We start from the raw sequence: 19,161 nt of genomic DNA, 5'->3' as shown, positions 1-19,161 counted from the left end.
GTATTCGTACTGCGCATGAGCGCAGCCCATTTTGAACTCGTTGATTGGTCCGAAGTTTCACAGTAGGCACGGCTTTGTGAGTTGGTGAAAATGAGATGGAGTCTCACTCCTCCTGTTTTAAAGAGTCCAACTTTGAACCGTATATTTAGTTTTTTCAGCATTGTTTTCTTTCCATTTATTTGCTGAGCTTCGTAACAGGTGTCATTAACATGTGCTTTGATAATTGTTTTGTATTCTGTAGCTCTCTATAGAATTATACCGAACCACACAGAGAGTATTTTACGCTACACATATTGAGAATGTACATATCTATCACATAGTACCCCGTTTAGTTGTCTTACATGTTCCACAGTACAATGACTCAGAAAATGAAAGACACCAAAACAAGCCTACATTTCTATGTTTACATATGTACAACAATATGTTGAGGAAATGATCAGGAATGCGTGGAGAATGATTTGACCTAATCAGAGATACAGCTGGGAGGTTGTCAACAATCAATGAAAACCCCTTGATCCCATAATGTACTGTACTTGTTTTGTGTGGGAAGCACATAAATGCTTGCTTTCCAGAGAATATCATGTTTAACTGTTAAACATTTCTCCTAGGTTGGGACCAACAAAATAAGAATGATCACTTCTTTATAACATTTGGTGAATATCAGTACTTTTTTTTATTGAGCAAGTTTATTCAGTGGTAAATATTAGTTCATGAACTCACTGTTGGACTAGTGCAGGGGCGTCAGATGGTTAGGATTAGGAGGAATTTTTGACTCATTTGTGGGAGGGAAAAAATGTTAACCCTTGTATTATGTTGCGGGTCAATTTGACCCGTTTCAGTTAAGGTTAACAAGGTTAACTAGCATGATTTGTTAACAAATCATGCTAGCATCATGGTAGTTAACCCTTGCATTATGTTACGGGTCAATTTGACCTGTTTCAGTTTTTGTGTTAATGACCCTAGATGAGGAAAAGTCACAAAATTTCATGAAGAAAAAGAAAGGATAACCAGTACTTTGGTCAACACAAAAACTGAAACGGGTCTAATTGACCCGTAACATAATACAAGGGTTAACAAATCATGCTAGTTAACCTTGTATTATGTTACGGATCAATTTGACCCGTTTCAGTTTTTGTGTTCATGACCCTAGATGAGGAAAAGTCACAAAATTTCATGAAGAAAAAGAAAGGATAACCAGTACTTTGGTCAACACAAAAACTGAAACGGGTCAAATTGACCCGTAACATAATACAAGGGTTAAGAAACCCCTGGTCTGACTTGATTTGCCTGACTTCAGGTGCAGGTAATGTGGGTTCACTCCCTGCTCAGTGACGGTGCGAATGGGAGTGTAAATAGATATTAGTACAGTATATATATAGTCTATTTCTGCAAGTGGCTTGTGATTGGCGGGTGACCAGTCCAGGTTGTACTCGCATTTGCCCAACGTTAGCTGGGATAGGCTCCAGCTCCCTGTTGGCTAAGAAAATTAGGTTTACTTTATCTGATCCTTTAGTTTGGCAATGACTGTAATGATCATCCATTCATCCATTTTCTATATTGCTTATCCTCATGAGGGTCATGGGATGCTGGAGCCTATCCCAGCTGTCTTCGGGGGAGAGGCTAAGTACCCTGGACTGGTCACCAGCCAATCACAGGGCACATATAGACAAACAACCATTCACACTCACATTCATATACATGCAACACTATTTACATAATCCTAGTATTTATGTTCGACTGCTCGATGGCTTTTCTTTATATTTAACAGTAATAATCTTCCGAAACAATGTTTTCATACAACTGGTCGTTTGACCTCTAAAAATCCTTAGGATACAATTTTACCATGAACTTCATCTCTTTAAGCAGAATAGTCGGAGGCCAGTAATGACTTTGCATAATGAGTCACTTTTCCCCCATTTTTTCATTGGGTCTGCTTTCTAAAAGATCTTTGTATTGTACAGGCGAGAGTGGTAGTCCCTTTTATCTCCAGAAAAAACCCTTGTGGCTACAGTTTGATCAATTAAACTCCTGAAAGCACCCCCCGCCCCTCATCCTGCTGCCTGAGAGGAATATAAAGTTATCAGTCTTCCCAAGTGATATGAGGATAGAAATAAGTAGTTTGTCTATAAAAATGTCCAGGTATTTTATCAGTGTCCCAGTAGACCCACAGGCCCTAGCACTATTCAATGTACCCTTCTGGTTTTTCTCCCCCCCCGTTCTCTCCTTGTCTACTTTGTCTCTGCCCATGGTCTGCTACTCTCTGGGTGGGTGTACGCTGCTGGGTCTGTACCTCAGTGGAATTGGCTGGAACTCAAGCCCTGAGTTAGGTAATCAATTTCAATCAGAGGCTTGAGAGATTGGAGCTGAAAGGTGCTGTAGACTTTCAACATCTGTCAGCCATTCCAAAACACTGCAGGGTGTGTGCAACTGATTTGGGCTCGAAGTGGAAGAACCCGAATATATACTGTACCGATATTTGTCTGTTCACCGGATGCACCCACTATGGGAATCTGCAACGTCAGAGAAGTGACATTTTGTGCCGTCACAAAGAGAGAGATAAGGTAAAGAAGTTTTCTCTGCCCTTTCTGAGTAGAGTAAGTTCACACAGTGAGAGAACTGCTGGAGCTGCCCTCAGAAGCATTTGCATCAAGGCCAGGAGATTAAACATGTGGGTTGGGAACTGGAGAGGATATGTTGTCTCGCTTGGGGCCCCCGATGCCAGAGTTCTAGCTTTCATCGGACTGGGTGAATGATATCGCCTGGACGTTTCACTCTCTGGCTACAGGTGGGTGGTTCTCATGCTGGATGTGGCACCCACTGTGGATTTCAAGCAGAAGAAAAGAGGAGGCGGGTGTAGGCAAGTTGTTTTGCAGTTGCCAATGTTCACTACCGTGTGAAGTGATACTGGATGGACTCATGGAGTTCAATTGTATTGTTTGTGTTCTGGTAATATTAAAATTGTAGACTTTTCTGATTAGATATTTAGAATTTGACAAATGTGAATATTCATATGCACAATGGTGCCCGGGTTTGAATGTGTGCTGGTGCATCCGTCTGTGTGTGCAGTTTGCATCTTTTCCTTGTGCTTGTTTTGATTCTCTCCAGGTACTTCAACATCCCACAACTAAACCCCAACTTTTTGTCCAAGTGCAGCTCCAAATATGTAACCAAACAAACATTATTTGATTTTTTTTTAAATTAAAAACATGTCTAATTTTCAGCTATGAATGCCTGAAAAAATGTTTTTAATTATTTATCATCACAATTTGACATGTAATGAGTAGAGCATCCTGTTAAACTGCCAAACCTCTGTATTGACTCTAAGTGTGTTTAATAGCTGTTGTATTCAACACTGCTATTTGCATAGAACTACAATTTAACATTAAAAGTCGGACCAAATGTTCTCTATTTCAATATGGAAGACAATGGAATTGAGTTATGGTTGATGTATATGTCTTCTAATTGGTTACCATTTATTTTAAACTACCCTTGCACCATATTTTCTTCCTTCATGGGAGTAAATATTTCTTGTTGGTGGTGTTGTAGTGTTAGCCAATGGCCACAGAGAGGCATCATGGACCAACCATCATGGCTTGATTGTTGTGGAAGTGGATGGAGCATCCAGTCTGCACTACTGTTGGCTATAGATAGAGCTATAGCTATTCTACATATGCACATTTTGTTTTCATTTGCTATATATGTGTATTCAGAGATTTTATTTTTAGTCCCACATGATGTCGCTACAATACGGAATGGACGATCATGGAAAGCTGGTGGACTTACCTGTCTGCTGAATTAGTTCTATCCATGACAGTGTCACATCTGATTTGTCCAAATTTGTATTTTGAAGTTTACAGAAATTGTGTTGGCATTTATGTCTGTTTTATTTAAAGGACAGAGCAGCTGTGGGTGAGTTATGCTGGGGAAAATTAATTTTGAGCAATGATCATCTCCTAAACAACATTTACTACACAAAACACATCAATAAGCATCATTATAATTACAAATAATTTCCTAGTAAGAATTACTTTATGACAATAACGAAGGATGGGCACGATGCATGTTGATTTGTATAAAACTAGTAACATTTATTTTTATTCATTCATTCATTTTCTACCGCTTATCTTCACGAGGGTCGCAGGGATGCTGGAGCCTATCCCAGCTGTCTTCCGGCGAGAGGCCGGGTACACCCTGGACTGGTGGCCAGCCAATCACAGGGCACATATAGACAAACAACCATTCACACTCACATTCATACCTATGGACAATTTGGAGTCGCCAATTAACCTAGCATGTTTTTGGAATGTGGGAGGAAACCGGAAAACCCACGCATGCAACATGCAAACTCCACACAGAGATGGGCGAGGGTGGAATTGAACTTGGGTCTTCTAGCTGTGTGGCCTGTGTGCTAACCACTCGTCCAGTATCCAATTCTTGTCAATAAAAACATTCAAGATATATATTGTATTATCATTCTATCTAGGAAAAAATCACAAAACGATAAACATTTGTGTTTTTTGCTACCATATTTCTTGAGCTGTACTCAAAAATGTAATATGTCTTCCATGTAGACATCAGGACGACAGTTGTACGATGGTTCAATATGGCCTATTATAAGCAAAAAACATATTTAACTATACTTTTTAAAGCATAACAATGATAAACTGAGCTAAAAGATGCATTCAAAGATGTTGATATGTAGTATTCAACACTGCTCACTAGGTGTCAGTAATGTTACTGTAATGTTCAGTAAGCATCTAAAACACACACCTGTCCTAAGTCATGGACACCATTGAATATGAGCATTTGCCTGCTCACGTTGATTATGACGACACACTGCTGTCAGGCCAAGACTCCGATGAGGACAGCGAGCATACAGACGAGCTTCCTTGAGACAATTTCTGATAGTGTGTGTAGAATTGTTTTTTTTAGACCTATTGTTACAGTAGCTACCTTGGTGGCCAGTCTCAGATGATCTTGGAGGTGCTGAAGATGCTGGATGTGGAGGTCCTAGGTTACACGTGGTCTGCAGTTGTGATGCCGGTAGGTTGTACTGCCAAATTATTTTCATCAGTCAACATGCTTATTGCATGTTCCCTCAACACTTGCAACATCTGTGGCATTGTGCTGTGCGATAAAACTGCACATTTTGCAGTGGCCTAAAGGCATAGCTGTTCAATAATAATCCTGTCCAATCAGCATCTTCATATGTCACGCATGTGTGGAGGATGACATTGAAAAAGTTTTACATCTGTAAGTTCAGCTCATGAAAGATGGGAGTATTTTTTTTAAAAACAACACGTAACTAAAGAGAATCCATAAATAATTTCCAGAAGAGAGAAATGAAATAATAAAACCTATTTAGAGCTTTTTGCCAGCTGTTGATTTTCAAACCATACATTTAGTAGCTAAAATGATCTTTTATGTCATGTTCATTCAAAATAGAGTTCATGTAAGGCAGACCATGAACAATTGTGATTTAGAGTTATTGATAAGTGATACTGGATGCGGGTGTATATGTTGTCATTATTGACAAATATGTGGGCAGTGTGTGCTGGCCTCGTGTGGAGCTTTGGCTCAGGGGAATCAGGATGCAAGCTCATTTTAACCTTGGCCCTGGCACTGTTGCTGCTTCTGCTGCCTGAATCATGAATAAAACATCTCTTTGACCTTTACCAGGAGTGTATTGGACAGTGCATCCCTGTCTCTGTCTTCCTCTCACATTGTCCCTAATGTATGCACACAAACACCATCCTGCATCACACTGTGCTCCTTTCACACACAGAACAGAATCCCCCCAGCACATGTAAGGGATATTTTTGTAAACAAACTATACACAATCACATAAACAGTATTTATTCATAGACAGACACAGAAGTGCACCCAAAAATGGCAGCGATAGTTTCTCTTCTCACGTATGCATTGCAATATTATGATATTTCTTGTTCTTTTATTAGGTTATTAACAAGTCAGTCACTAATTTACATGCAGTATATATTCCGATTAAGGTAAATATTCCGATTTCTGAAACATTCAGAATGAGTCGCTTACATGACTGAGCAAACAGGATTATTCCTGTATACATGGTAATTGTAAACGATCCGGATATCCCATTCAAAACAGCGATGCAACGTCATTTCCTCTTCTTCTTCTGACAAAAACAACACCAGCAAGGCGAATAATAAACAACCCGGAAATGGTTAGCATAGTGGTTAGTTTCCTCCTTGCTCAGTTTTGCGTGCCGCCATGTTTTCAAATTCAATACCTCCTGTCAAAGACGCAAGATTCCTTCCTAATGGAACATGCGCAGAAAACCAATCAATAATCCTTTAGATGGAGATATCCCGATAGCCGTATACATGACACAATACTCAGGTTAGAAAAAGGGTAATTTGGATTTTTAAACAATGGAATATGAGCATATTCGAGTTATTGGTGTTTACATGGCCGGGTTATTTGACCGCATGTAAACGTAGCCAGTGTAATAAGTACCTGTAAGTTAGGTGCTATTCCGCAAACACCTCCAACAACTCCTAGTTCCATCGTCCCTCAGGTCCTATCTGCTGACTTGCCTCTTCACTAACGGTGACACTAAACTGCCTTTGTTCAGATGGACCTGTTTTAATCGTGGCAGCTGTTATTTGTGCCTTGTGTATAGAGCAAGTACGGGACATATCACATTAATTGCATGTGAGAGTTAGTGCATTATGATTTATTTACTTAAAGCAGTGAAGTGTAATGAAACTTCTCCCAAGCACACCACCTGCTCAGGTGGATTATAATTCAGTGGTAAAAATAAGAATCAAATGTTTCTAATCCGGCACTTAAAATAGTGCTGTTTTTAATTTAGTGTGCATCACTTCAAATAAAAAATATAGTATATACTAGACAGTATATAGTCATCCCTCACCACATTGTGGTTTGAATTCCATACCATCATTCCATCATGGTGTATTATAGCATTGTTCTCGATAAAGAAACGTGCAAACGCAGCAAATGGAGTCCTCCTTGTAAGCATATGTGATTGTCATGGCTGTGTTTTATCATTGATATGCATCCAAAGATTGTCAGTGCAACAATGGTTCTCATCCCGAACTGGCGCTGGGATGTGTTATGTTTAATAATGGCCACTGTATTTAGACGTATTGATATATAACTTCACTTATGTCAGACGGGAATATCACGACAGAACCCAGCTTTGCGCCAGACCTCTCAGAACTGGACCTGGACCATGCACCACTGAATGCAGATGTGTCTGGAGATGAGCGCAGAGTGGCGCACATTGGTGAAGTGGTTTAGTTTACCACAACACTGGCATCTTTGTCCAGTGGCTGGCACGATAATGTGAGCTTGGGGAAGAAGGACGAATTGTAGTTTCCACACACAGGGATGCCAAGCTGTGGAGCCCAGCTGTTTTGCACCGTTGACCTCAAGGTTGATGTGAGGGGAAATGCGGTCAGACAGTTGACCAGTTGGGCCCAGTGTCGATGCCAGTAGAAGGCAAGGCTGTGCCGGGGTCCCTCCTCCCCACAATGCAAACAGAGCAGCACCGCCTTTGACAGTAATGGTCCTGTTACATCAGGAGTGGGGGCAAACTTTTTGGTAGGTACATTATTAAAAAAAAAAAAACTTAAACTGTATTATGGAAAGCAGGAAGTGAACAAATGTAACAGTTACTGATTGTTAAATTACCAGATGGAGGGGTAGGATTTAATAAGCTTTGCTTCTTCCTACTCCTTTTGGACATGTGGAACTGGGAACTGATTATGTGATGCATTCAATTGTAATCTGATGCATGTTCAAATGAAATAAAACCATTACCATTACAATGATTTTATTGCACATCGGCGACCATTACATTAACAAACTTGAGCAATGATGTCACACTGTCCTAACTCAGTGACACAACGGTATACGTCTGTATGCTGCAGGATGGGTTATGTATGTAGACTCATTATGAGGGACAGAGAAGGATGTGCTCTGACTAGGCAGGTAATGACAGTATTACCAGTATTCCCAGTGACAGCTATTATCAGTGCACAGTGTCAAAGGCAATGACAACAATCTGGCGTTGATTTAAAATAGGTGATTTTCTGTTTCTTTGCTTTCACAGCAAAGGACAGCTGCAACCTTCTGACTCTGAAAACAATATTGACTTTCAAGATGCACTAGCACTCAAAATAGCGGCAAGCTAGTGTTTATTTGTTCACAACTTATTGGTTTGATGTCTTGCTTAGTTAAAAGTTTGCAAATCAGGATGGTAACATTGCGGTTTTGTTTTCCTGAAGAGTAATTCTAGCAGCGCTTGCAAACGTGTGTGTAGGCAAGCATGTGTGGTGTTGTTTTGTCTTGAACTCTGACATCACAAAGTCCCCGGTCTTTCACCAATGGTGAAAGGCTCTCAAATTCCCCTTTGCTCCTGTGAGGAGGAATACTGCCTGAAGATTACCATATCATTACCATATCATTAGCATAACATTACCGCTGCACAGCTTGGCTCGGTGTCTCGCTATCAGCTCATCGAGTGATCCAATCTCCAATCCGCTCCATGGTAGCAATCCCCCCCCCCCCTTCACTTCCCTTCCGTAAGTACACTAGAGGTGTGTTTTCCATCTGAGTAACGCAAATGTAATTGATGTGACGTCCTGAATTTACCAGCTAAATGAAATCACACGAATGTCTCGCATTCAGGTTGCTGTCTAAGACAAGAAAAGTTCTTCTCATACATCTGGGAATGTTGGAAAAAAACACATGTTGCATTGGAATCGGCACAAAACGGGAAAAGGGACAAAGGAAAAAGGCGACACCAATCCTCTAATGGTTGATCATGGGTCCATTCCATTAGGGAGGACCAGAGTGCACTCTGACTCCTCAGCTCAAAGAGAGTAGAGGCAGTGAAATGAAGGCAGGTTTTGGCTAGGGGCAGCATGGAGGGCGACCCTGGACCAGATGCATGCTGGGAAATACAGATCATTTCCCTTCCCCCCTCACATCACCTACCTCTTTGTCGATTTCTCTTTCCCTATGTAAGATGCACACTGCATGTGAATAAAGTATGCGCATTGCACACACACGCACACACACACACACACGGTGTCTTCCTATCACCCACTTTTGTCCCCCAATTTAATTCATTCCATTGAGCTTTTTCTCCATTTTCCTTATCTCTTTCTCCTTCTCTCTCTCTCTCTCAGCATCACACAACTGATTCACTCTCGCCTGTCCCCATCTCTTTCATATTTGCTCTCTCTCTTTGCTTACTGTCCTCCACTGCTGACGCCCTTCCCCCATGCCTTCCCTGCCTGACTCATACCTCACTCTCATTTGTAAATGAAGGAATCTTGGAGAGGGAGGACTTGACTGTGGGGAAGATATGGGCTCCGTCTCAGGTGGGAAACTCTGGTGGGAAATGAAGGCAGGAAAAAGTGTAGAATGGAGGGGGGAGGAGAGTACCCTGACCTGCCCCGCACCCCCCCCCCCCCCCTCTGGCTAAGATGATATATAGCTCCAAAGGCCACATGTTGGCCATGTGATGGATTGAAGCACTTTGTAGGAAAATTACAGAGAGCGCCTTAGCACACGGGAATCTAGCCTCTAATAAAACTCTGTTCAATATTGAAATAGGGAGTGTGCGAGAGAGAGAGAGAGAGAGGCAAAAAATATGACTGCAGATCATAATGGAAAGATACAAGTACATGTAGCAGCACAAAAGTTGACATTTTGACATATTGTTTTTGTTTTTGGATAACGTGGCTGATATTAGGTTTGTTTCTTATAAAAGTTAGAGACAGACAACGATGTCTTGGTTTTATACGGCGTTACCCAACATGTTTGGAGGTTGGGTGAAAGGTTATGGAAGGTATGGAAAACACATATAGTATCCAGAAAAAGATAAGATATACATTTTTAAAACTGCTTGCGTACTGAAATTGTATTCCTAAATAAATATGTCAACCCAGGAAGTAGTGTTTTGTGCACTGTTTACTTATTTGTGTTGAATAGCTATTACAAGCGAGGAGGGGCTGCACTGTAAATATATAATGGGAGGAATAAGTAATTGATAGCTGATTGATGGATAACTTTGATGACTTTAATGGGTGGTTGATATCACAAAAACTGCCAAAAAACTCTATTTGTATTAATTGAGGTTGTAAACAGATTTGTTTATGATCTAGCTGCAGAAATATAAGAAATAGAAATCCTAATTTGCGGAAATTCTTACAGTCTGGTCTGGAACCATTCAATCATTTATTCATTTTCTACCGCTTATCCTCACGAGGGTCGCAGGGGGTGCTGGAGCCTATCCCAGCTGTCTTCGGGCGAGAGGCGGGGTACACCTTGGACTGGTCGCCAGTCAATCACAGGGCACATATAAACAAACAACCATTCACACTCACATTCATACCTTGGAGTCGCCAATTAACCTAGCATTTTTTTGGAATGTGGGAGGAAACCGGAGTACCCGGAGAAAACTCACTCATGCACGGGGAGAACATGCAAACTCCACACAGAGATGACCGAAAGTGGAATTGAACTCTGGGTCTCCTGGTCTGGAACCAATTAACCACAATATATGAGGCGTTACTGTACTCCTAATTTCAGTCACTTCCATTCAAACCCACAAGGGAATGGAACTATGAGACCTTGACCCGATGAACAAGGTGGTAGCTCGTGTTATGTTCCGCTGTGCTGCCACCTGTCTGCTATTTATTGCTGTGCACTGCTTGTCCTACGGAGGCGGAGCCACTGGTGCACACCTGAAAGCAATTAAGTCATCATGCCTCCTTAAGCCTGGCAGAGGGACTAGGATCCTAAATTGTTCCTTGGACTTCACTTCGCTTTTGCTGTTCAACCGTTCTGCGTGTTGTGCTGCCCTGTCACAGAGTACCTTTTTTTTACCTGCTTTGTTTTTGCCACAGTAGTACTTTCTATCTTTGAAGAGTATCCGTAAAGAGGAGTTGACCAAAATCCCTCCTGAGATGTGCGCAACCCTGGTGACCTACTTTCCTCAGCTTCTACAACAGTAAGTTACATTTTGCTTGGGGATGAAATACTTATTTTGTGTTTGATCGTATCATTGACTCATTTATGCTTTGTAAACAATGGTGCTTATGCAGATATTAGGAAAAAAAATCCAAGTATAAAAATACCATTTATTCTTAATGATAGCTTATGACAACTCCAACTACAAGGTACTCCGGAAGCAATCAAATCCTGAAATGTTCAGTCCACCCCCTCTTGCCAGTACTGTAACAAGGTGTTGACCTCATTTATCCCTTAGACCGCCTCTCCATCTCTCTCTCCATCACTCAGTCCTCCTGCTCTTTCTCTTCTCTTCTTAGTTGAGATGATATAGTGTATACGTATACACTTGGTGCTGTTTTTAGAACCAAATGCATGACTTTTTTTTCTGAAGTGATCCATTTTACACTGCTTATCATAGTATGCCATTTCGTAAGTTTGGTCGTTATGTACTTTTATTATACATTTATTGGCGAAAAAAGTATGATTGATTGTTAAGCTGGAACAAGCTATAGAACTTCCCAATTTATATGGAGTCTCCGTACAGTAACCCAAAGTGTGAGTATGGGTGTTTCTGTATTTTGAAAACATTTGATTAACTTGACGTGATTAGTGTTCTCAGTGACTGTTTGTTTGGCTGATGGGGTGGATTTCCCCAACAGTGCGCCGTCGTGTCAGCCAGGCTCGGCGTCCACATTGGAGAACATGAGTGAAGGAGCAGATAATTTATAGTGACAAGGCACTCCCTGCCTTAATTGCAGCCGGTGAATTAGATTACCTTTTCAAAGTGCCTTCATTAGTAGTGAGAGAGTCATACCAGTGGTCCTCCTGATTGGCCTCATATTGTTTTGCTGTGGCCCGTTTTGGCTCGGGCGTAACGTTTGTTTATTAGGGCTCGAGCACTGACCAGTGCGAAAGCCCTATTGTAATCGTAATGTTTATTATTATTATTATTATTATTATTATTATTAGGGCTCGAGCACTGACCAGTGCGAAAGCCCTATTGTAATCGTAATGTTTATTATTATTATTATTATTATTATTATTATTCTGCCGATTCGACGGCCATTTTGAGGGCCTGAACATGCCCGAAAACTCACCAAATTTTGCAAGCGCGTCAGGTCTGCCGAAAATTTCGATCTGGTGGGGGTCCCGAAAACAATGTTCCAAAATTGACTCTCTAGCGCCACCTTTTATTTTTGAAAAAATTGGCCCCCGACACCAGTTTCACCTATCGTCACGAAACTTTGTGGAGACGTCTATCGTGACAGGACGGACCAAAAAGTCTCAAGAACCCATATTGTAAAACGGACAGGAAGTCGGCCATTTTGGATGGCGCCGGCCTTTTTCGGGCCAGAAGTTGGGGTCGTATCTCGACGAACTCCTCCTAGGGGGTTTGACCGAATGAGTCCGTTGTTGCATCAACGGACATTAGACGGCTGGCCGACGTTAAATTGCGAAGGATTTTGGGATATTCCATACGATGTGGGCGTGGCACGCCCCCAAATTTTGCCCTTTTTCATCTGCCCGGGCCTTGCACGCTGAGCGTAACTGTAGACGTGAATAACTTGCCTCCACATGGTCAGATCTTCATCATACTTGGTACATGTGATCATGGCCCCGCCCCGAACGTCCCCGTAGGTCACTTCCTGATTTCGTCGCAGCGCCACCTATTGGCGACAGGTTAAAGGCGTGTCATCTACATGAGGCCTTTTCTGGCAGGAGATTCATCAGGTGAACACCGAGGTCACAAGGTCACTGCCTGACAGCCTGGTGAAGCCTGTTGATGGACCATGATGCAGGAAAAGCGCACGTGGTGGGCGTGGCCTGGCGGCGAATGCTCAGGCCTCGCCGTTTACAAAGAAAGGGTCATCATTCGCCCGCAGAAGGTCGCATGTGCTTGAAAACTCATAAGGGGGGTCAGATTCCAGGCCTGAGGGCCCTGGTGGGGCCCCCATTTGAAACCAAGCCAAATTGACTCACTAGCGCCACCTACAAGTTTTAAAATAATTATCCCTCGCCTCCCGTTGCACGTATGGGCATGATTTTCGGAGGAGACATCACTCGTGACAGGACGCACAAAAAAGTCTCAAGAACCCATGTTCTAAAACCAACAGGAAGTCTGCCATTTTAGGTGGCGGCGGCCATTTGGGGGAGGATGTAGGGGTCGTATCTCGACGAACTCCTCCTAGGGGGTTTGACCGAATGAGTCCGTTGTAGCATCAGCGGACACTAGACGGATGGCCCACGTTAAATTGCGAAGGATTTTGGGCTGCTACTTAGGATGTGGGCGTGGCACGCCACCAAACTTTTACTTTAACCTTAACTTTTACCTTATCTGGCCCTGCCTGGTGTCTGGCCTTGCCTTGAAGCAATGTACATCTAAGTCAATACACAGTTTGACTGACAGACTGATGATGTCAGTTGATGGACTGTGATGTGTGTAAAGCACATGTGGTGGGCGTGGCCACGGCGAATGGTCAGCCTTCGCCATTGACCATCGAAGGCTCATATTTTGCCCGCAGAAGGTCACAGGCTGCTAAAATCTTACACGTAAGGTCAGAATCCAGGCCTGAGCGCCCTGGTGGTGCTCCCATGTGACACCAATCTAAATTGACACACTAGCGCCACCTAGAAGTTTCAATTCATTATCCCTCGCCACCCGTGGCACGTATCACTATGATTTTCGGTGGAGACGTCTATCATGACAGGACGCACCTAACGCTCCAGAACCCATGTTCAAAACACAGCGCCACCAACTGGTGGAAATGTATATCTGCTGTAACTTCCTCACGCATGGTCGGATCGTCTCCTAATTTTTTTGGGTGGGTTCGGTCACCCTCCAGTCTGTGACTGTGTGTGTATATGGACTCTATAGCGCCACCAACTGGTGGAAATGTATATCTGCCATAACTTCCTGATTCATGGTCAGATGGTCTGTTATACTGTGTGTACATAGACTGTATAGCACCACCTATTGGTGGCAATGTATATCAGCTGTAACTTCCTTCCACATGGTCGGACCTGCCCCAAATTTTTTCTGGTGGTTTGGGATACCCTCCAGTCTATGACTGGGTGTGTACATAGACTCTATAGCGCCACCAACTGGTGAAAATGTATATCTGCCGTCACTTCCTCCCACTTGGTCCGATCTGCCCAAATTTTTTTCTGGTGGTTTGGGGTACCCTCTGGTCTATGACTGTGTGTGTACATACACTATAGCGCCACCAACTGGTGGAAATGTATATCAGCTGTAACTTCCTTCCACATGGTCGCATCGGCCCCAAATTTTTTCTGGTGGTTTGGGGTACCCTCTGGTCTATGACTGTGTGTGTACATAGACTGTATAGCGCCACCAACTGGTGGAAATTTGTATCTGCCGTAACTTTCTCCCACATGGTCGGATCTGCCCGAATTTTTTTCTGGTGGTTCGGGGTACCCTCTGGTCTATGACAGTGTGTGTACATACGCTATAGCGCCTCCAACTGGTGAATATGTATATCAGCTGTAACTTCCTTCCACATGGTCGGATAGTCTCTAAATTTTTTTTTGGTCGGTCGGGTCACCCTCCACTCTTTGAATCTGCGTGTCCATAGACTCTATAGCGCCACCAACTGGTGGAAATGTATATCTGCCGTAACTTCCTCCCACATGGTCGGATCTGCCCGAATTTTTTTCTGGTGGTTCGGGGTACCCTTTGGTCTATGACAGTGTGTGTACATACGCTATAGCGCCACCAACTGGTGGAAATGTATATCAGCCGTAACTTCCTTCCGCACGGTCGGATCGGCACCAAATTTTTTCTGGTGGTTCGGGGTATCCTCCGGTCCGTTACCGTGTGGGCGCATAGACTGTATAGCGCCACCCACAGGCGGAAACGTATATCCGCAGCAAGTACCTACCGCACGGTCCGATCGTCGTGAATTTTTTTATGGCGGTTCGGGGCGCCGGACGGGACGTGACCGCGCACATGCCTCCCCGCCGGCGTCGCCCCCTCCGGGCGGAAAATTGCAAGTGCCGTAACTCCCTTACCGCTTATCCCATCGTTGCGGTTTTTCGTACGGTGCGTCCGCGCGCCCGTCCGAACACGCGCGCGCCCCCAACCCGCGTGTACCCCCGACCCGCGCGTAGCCCCGACCGCGTCGGGGTGCTCGAGCCCGCTCATCACTGCTTGCAGTTTTAATTATTATTATTATTATTATTATTATTATTCTGCCGATTCGACGGCCTTTTTGAGGGCCTGAACATGCCCGAAAACTCACCAAATTTTGCAAGCGCGTCAGGTCTGCCGAAAATTTCGATCTGGTGGGGGTCCCGAAAACAATGTTCCAAAATTGACTCTCTAGCGCCACCTTTTATTTTTGAAAAAATTGGCCCCCGACACCAGTTTCACCTATCGTCACGAAACTTTGTGGAGACGTCTACCGTGACAGGACGGACCAAAAAGTCTCAAGAACCCATATTGTAAAACGAACAGGAAGTCGGCCATTTTGGATGGCGCCGGCCTTTTTCGGGCCAGAAGTTGGGGTCGTATCTCGACGAACTCCTCCTAGGGGGTTTGACCGAATGAGTCCGTTGTTGCATCAACGGACACTAGACGGCTGGCCGACGTTAAATTGCGAAGGATTTTGGGATATTCCGTACGATGTGGGCGTGGCACGCCCCCAAATTTTGCCCTTTTTCATCTGCCCGGGCCTTGCACGCTGAGCGTAACTGTAGACGTGAATAACTTGCCTCCACATGGTCAGATCTTCATCATACTTGGTACATGTGATCATGGCCCCGCCCCGAAGGTCCCCGTAGGTCACTTCCTGATTTCGTCGCAGCGCCACCTATTGGCGACAGGCTAAAGGCGTGTCATCTACATGAGGCCTTTTCTGGCAGGAGATTCATCAGATGAACACCGAGGTCACAAGGTCACTGCCTGACAGCCTGGTGAAGCCTGTTGATGGACCATGATGCAGGAAAAGCTCACGTGGTGGGCGTGGCCTGGCGGCGAATGCTCAGGCCTCGCCGTTTACAAAGAAAGGGTCATCATTCGCCCGCAGAAGGTCGCATGTGCTTGAAAACTCATAAGGGGGGGCAGATTCCAGGCCTGAGGGCCCTGGTGGGGCCCCCATTTGAAACCAAGCCAAATTGACTCACTAGCGCCACCTACAAGTTTTAAAATAATTATCCCTCGCCTCCCGTTGCACGTATGGGCATGATTTTCGGAGGAGACATCACTCGTGACAGGACGCACAAAAAAGTCTCAAGAACCCATGTTCAAAAACCAACAGGAAGTCGGCCATTTTAGGTGGCGGCGGCCATTTGGGGGAGGATGTAGGGGTCGTATCTCGACGAACTCCTCCTAGGGGGTTTGACCGAATGAGTCCGTTGTAGCATCAACGGACACTAGACGGATGGCCCACGTTAAATTGCGAAGGATTTTGGGCTGCTACTTAGGATGTGGGCGTGGCACGCCACCAAACTTTTACTTTAACCTTAACTTTTACCTTATCTGGCCCTGCCTGGTGTCTGGCCTTGCCTTGAAGCAATGTACATCAAAGTCAATACACAGTTTGACTGACAGACTGATGATGTCAGTTGATGGACTGTGATGTGTGTAAAGCACATGTGGTGGGCGTGGCCACGGCGAATGGTCAGCCTTCGCCATTGACCATCGAAGGCTCATATTTCGCCCGCAGAAGGTCACAGGCTGCTGAAATCTTACACGTAAGGTCAGAATCCAGGCCTGAGCGCCCTGGTGGTGCTCCCATGTGACACCAATCTAAATTGACACACTAGCGCCACCTAGAAGTTTCAATTCATTATCCCTCGCCACCCGTTGCACGTATCACTATGATTTTCGGTGGAGAAGTCTATCATGACAGGACGCACCTAACGCTCCAGAACCCATGTTCAAAACACAGCGCCACCAACTGGTGGAAATGTATATCTGCTGTAACTTCCTCACGCATGGTCGGATCGTCTCCTAATTTTTTTGGGTGGGTTCGATCACCCTCCAGTCTGTGACTGTGTGTGTATATGGACTCTATAGCGCCACCAACTGGTGGAAATGTATATCTGCCATAACTTCCTGATTCATGGTCAGATTGTCTTGAAATTTTTTTTTGGTGTGTTGGGTCAATCTCTGGTCTGTTATACTGTGTGTACATAGACTGTATAGCACCACCTATTGGTGGCAATGTATATCAGCTGTAACTTCCTTCCACATGGTCGGATCTGACCCAAATTTTTTCTGGTGGTTTGGGATACCCTCCAGTCTATGACTGGGTGTGTACATAGACTCTATAGCGCCACCAACTGGTGAAAATGTATATCTGCCGTCACTTCCTCCCACTTGGTCCGATCTGCCCAAATTTTTTTCTGGTGGTTTGGGGTACCCTCTGGTCTATGACTGTGTGTGTACATACACTATAGCGCCACCAACTGGTGGAAATGTATATCAGCTGTAACTTCCTTCCACATGGTCGCATCGGCCCCAAATTTTTTCTGGTGGTTTGGGGTACCCTCTGGTCTATGACTGTGTGTGTACATAGACTGTATAGCACCACCAACTGGTGGAAATTTAGATCTGCCGTAACTTTCTCCCACATGGTCGGATCTGCCCGAATTTTTTTCTGGTGGTTCGGGGTACCCTCTGGTCTATGACTGTGTGTATACATAGACTCTATAGCGCCACCAACTGGTGGAAATGTATATAGCCGTAACTTCCTTCCACATGGTCGGATCGTCTCTAAATTTTTTTGGGTCGGTCGGGTCACCCTCCACTCTTTGAATCTGCGTGTCCATAGACTCTAGAGCGCCACCAACTGGTGGAAATGTATATCGGCCGTAACTTCCTCCCACATGGTCGGATCTGCCCGAATTTTTTTCTGGTGGTTCGGGGTACCCTTTGGTCTATGACAGTGTGTGTACATACGCTATAGCGCCACCAACTGGTGGAAATGTATATCTGCCGTAACTTCCTTCCGCACGGTCGGATCGGCACCTAATTTTTTCTGGTGGTTCGGGGTACCCTTCCGGTCCGTTACCGTGTGGACGCATAGACTGTATAGCGCCACCCACAGGCGGAAACGTATATCCGCCGCAAGTACCTACCGCACGGTCCGATCGTCGTGAATTTTTTTATGGCGGTTCGGGGCGCCGGACGGGACGTGACCGCGCACCAGCCTCGCCGCCGGCATCGCCCCCTCCGGGCGGAAAATTGCAAGTGCCGTAACTCCCTTACCGCTTATCCCATCGTTGCGGTTTTTCGTATGGTGCGTCCGCGCGCCCGTCCGAACATGCGCGCGCCCCCGACCCGCGTGTACCCCCGACCCGCGCGTACCCCCGACCGCGTCGGGGTGCTCGAGCCCGCTCATCACTGCTTGCAGTTTTAATTTTGGTTGCTACCTAATTGTACGCCTGTAGTTACTTGTCATACAACGTAACATCAGTATATCATCATTATTCAGGTTTCTTCTTACACTTCTCTGTGGAGTCTGAATTTACATTCACTGGGTTAACTTTTGTGCTTTGGCTTATTACATTTTTGACAATGTTTTTTGCACCACAATTCTAAGCCGGAACAATGGCTACCTTAACAGTGTACATTTTTGTCTAGTTGCTTTTTTTTTTTCATTAGCGGAAAAAGAAGCACTGTTGCGGTATTTTGTTTACTGTATAAGTGTGTAATTGTTATAATACAATGGGTGGGCAGGCAGTCAGTCAACTTTTATTCAAATGTGAACACAATACAAGAAATGCAGTTTTGGTGTTGACATATGCCTGTTTTGATATGTTTCTCCCAATGCGGATTTGTGTCATTAAGCTTTAAAACAGTCTTTTATAGTAAGTATAGCAAAATAGTATAAGTATTACATGTTTTCATGAATATACATGGTTACAGCATGTAAATAAAACCATAAAACGTCATTGTTTTTTTTTTTTTACAGACTAGTAGGGTTTATGATAAAGCCCTTATCCAATTGTGCTATGCATTTGGAGTCGGTGTTCCATCCCCACTAACCTCCTCACAAAAACACACCAACATCCCCATCTTCTTACTGTGCGTCATCCATGGCCCCAGTCAGCCTGCAGCCCCCCCGCTGAGTTTAATGGAGTACATCAGCATCGGGGGAGTAGCATGTGCTC

General features: G+C 44.3%; 1 long non-coding RNA gene across 1 annotated transcript in view; it reads left to right on the top strand.

The window, feature by feature from the left end:
* The first annotated feature begins 10,795 nt into the window (after window positions 1-10,795).
* Window positions 10,796-19,161, top strand: part of LOC131105409 (uncharacterized) — a 104,813-nt gene continuing 96,447 nt past the window's right edge. Inside the window, exon 1 of the long non-coding RNA XR_009119929.1 lies at window positions 10,796-11,023. This is a non-coding gene — a long non-coding RNA (uncharacterized LOC131105409). The remainder of the gene's footprint in view (window positions 11,024-19,161) is intronic.

This window comes from Doryrhamphus excisus, chromosome 17, assembly GCF_030265055.1.
Source record: "Doryrhamphus excisus isolate RoL2022-K1 chromosome 17, RoL_Dexc_1.0, whole genome shotgun sequence".
Lineage (NCBI taxonomy): Eukaryota > Metazoa > Chordata > Actinopteri > Syngnathiformes > Syngnathidae > Doryrhamphus > Doryrhamphus excisus.
Note: the sequence above shows the minus strand (reverse complement) of the source record. Positions and strands in the feature narration are given on the sequence as shown.